The following is a 2,378-nucleotide window of genomic DNA, read 5'->3' as shown; positions in this document are numbered from 1 at the left end:
AACAGCGAGTGCTGATCGGTGAAAATGTTATGGCAGCTCATCCACTGACACAGGACACGCAGGGATGGATGCGCACAAACACACACGCATACACACACACTCACAGACACACACATTTCCTAATGTCATAACGTTGTCTGCATGCAGGTTGTTGTGTTCTGCTCTACTGTATGGCCAGTTCTGACAGCTGTGAGAAAAAAAAAAAAAAAAAAAAAAAAAAAAGGCCTATGATGAGAACATTAGGCCGAGCACATTCTGCAAGTCCGTCCGACATGCTACTAATGAGCAACACATCCTCCTTCCATTAATACAAGGCGCCCGGGGTAAATAACAGTCACGCACGCAGCCACGCACGGACTCTCCGACTCACCGTGCAGGCCGAGCTCAAGGACATCAGCATCAGTGTTCGGGCGGGGAGGCAGAATCCCCGTTAATCTGCGTGTGCGTGGAGCGGAGAATGTCCCGAACCGGATGAGAGGATACAGCGCAGGGGGGAGAGGGTGCGGGGCGAGGGGAGGAAGGATGCAGGGATGCGGCAGCTCCGGTCCCCCTGGAGTCCGAAGGAGCGGAGGGATGAAAGACGACGACGGTGGCGGTGCTGATGAATATTCCGCTCCGCGCAGTCACCTGGTGGACGGTCGGCGGAGTTCTGCGGCGGTTTCAGGAGAGAGAGACACCGAGGATGACAGAGAGAGATGAAAAGAGAGAGAGGGAGAGCGAGAGAGAGAGAGAGAGAGAGAGAGAGAGAGGGCGGGAGAGGATGCGCCGGGCTGAGGGTTTAAACACCTCCGTGGTGGGGAGGGGAGAAGGGCCGGTTCGTGCGTCCGGGTGAAACTCGCTGCTTCCGGTTGTGACAGCTGCAAATTCGGTGGAGTTTTAGGGGCGCTGGGAGAAAAAGAAAAGAGGGAAATAAAAGAAGCGCCGCGGCGAGAGGAGAAGCTCCTGCGACATTTTTGGAGGAGGAAGAGGAGGAGGAGCCGCTGCTACTGCTCGCGCGCAGGAGAGTCGGTCGCAGCATCCGCGGGTACGGCAAGCAAACTGGTCATAAAATACTCAGGCAGTCAAACCCACATCCTGGATAGATGGATGGCAGTGGCGACACCAGAAATTTTTATAGGGGCGGCCGGCAAAGAAAATAGATTATCTCCCTTTAGTAGTGACAGTATGTCTCTCAAGAACTTGTCAAATAATTTAGTGTCTTAGAAATATATAAAATTGAGAGCARACCAAAGGCATCAAAATTCCCACTTTTGTGTTAAGTCACGTCAAACTCGGAGTTATAGTTTATTCTCTCCAATCCCTCACTGACTCCTTTTTAGGCTTTCCATTTTTCGTCTTCATGGCCCCTCTTCAAAAAAAAAGTGGTGGAATTTTATAAATAATTATTTTATTTTGAGATTCTGGTCCATATGGACATGATTACATCAGAGATCTCCCTCTCTGTTGGCGATCTGGTGACTGCATCTGGTGACTGCAGTCAACGTTTTCACATGTTCAAGAAACCAGTTTGACTTGATCTGAGTCAAAATTGCACAGCTTCATGATACTGTGCAACTTCCACCTGGCAGTAGCCATCAGGAGGGCACACTTGTCATAAAGGGATGGATGGACACTTTCAGCAGCGACACTCAGGTCAGTCGTGGCAAAGTGAATGATACCAAGGGGCCCTAAAATGTGTCAAAAAGCTTTTCCTCAYGCTGTCCCCAGCCTGAATCATTAATAAAAGGCACAACAGATTTGTCCTTTCGGTAACACTTTATTTGAAGGGGTGAATAAGACTGACATGACACTGTCATAAACATGACATAACAYCTGTCATGAACATGAATAAGCCTTCATGAATATTTATGACTGTTGTCATAAAGTATCATTTGGTAAATTATGACACTTTTAATACAAAGTTGACATTATTCAAAATATCTTTGCGATGACAACTTGACATTAACCAAGAAATCATTACTGTTTAAATTTTACCTTTAATAACATAAAGTTACCTAATTTTTAAAGTGCAATCAATAATACTTTTATAACAAATTTATATCAGTAATGATTTCTTGGTTAATGTCAAGTTGTCATAACAAAGACATTTTGAATAAWGTCAACTTTGYATWAAAAGTGTCATAATTTACTGAATGATATCGGTAAATATCAGGAAAATAATAAAAGTCTACATCTGGGAAAATAAACTGAAGAATAAACCAGAAAAAAAGCGTTAGTGCTGTTCTTAAAGCGRCAGCTCCTTTATTCACTTGACCTGCTCCRAGATGGCTGACAGAGACAAGCTGGTGCAACTCGCTGCAATAAACGCTTGTTTTTATGGCCATAATGAAGTCGTTTTTTTACATGTTTTCCTTCCTTTTACTCTTTGTTCTGACTGT

General features: G+C 45.1%; 1 protein-coding gene across 2 annotated transcripts in view; it reads right to left on the bottom strand.

Moving 5' to 3' along the window:
* atp2b3b (ATPase plasma membrane Ca2+ transporting 3b) overlaps positions 1 to 1,006 on the bottom strand; it is a 53,023-nt gene extending 52,017 nt beyond the window's left edge. Inside the window, exon 1 of one of the 2 annotated variants that reach the window (XM_008412889.2) lies at positions 371 to 1,006. The gene's annotated coding sequence lies outside the window, so the exon portion shown is untranslated. The remainder of the gene's footprint in view (positions 1 to 370) is intronic. The other variant, XM_008412890.1, reaches the window with a different exon arrangement.
* Between the last annotated feature and the right edge of the window lie 1,372 nt (positions 1,007 to 2,378).

This window comes from Poecilia reticulata, linkage group LG7, assembly GCF_000633615.1.
Source record: "Poecilia reticulata strain Guanapo linkage group LG7, Guppy_female_1.0+MT, whole genome shotgun sequence".
Lineage (NCBI taxonomy): Eukaryota > Metazoa > Chordata > Actinopteri > Cyprinodontiformes > Poeciliidae > Poecilia > Poecilia reticulata.
This window is presented reverse-complemented; position numbering and strand designations above follow the sequence as displayed.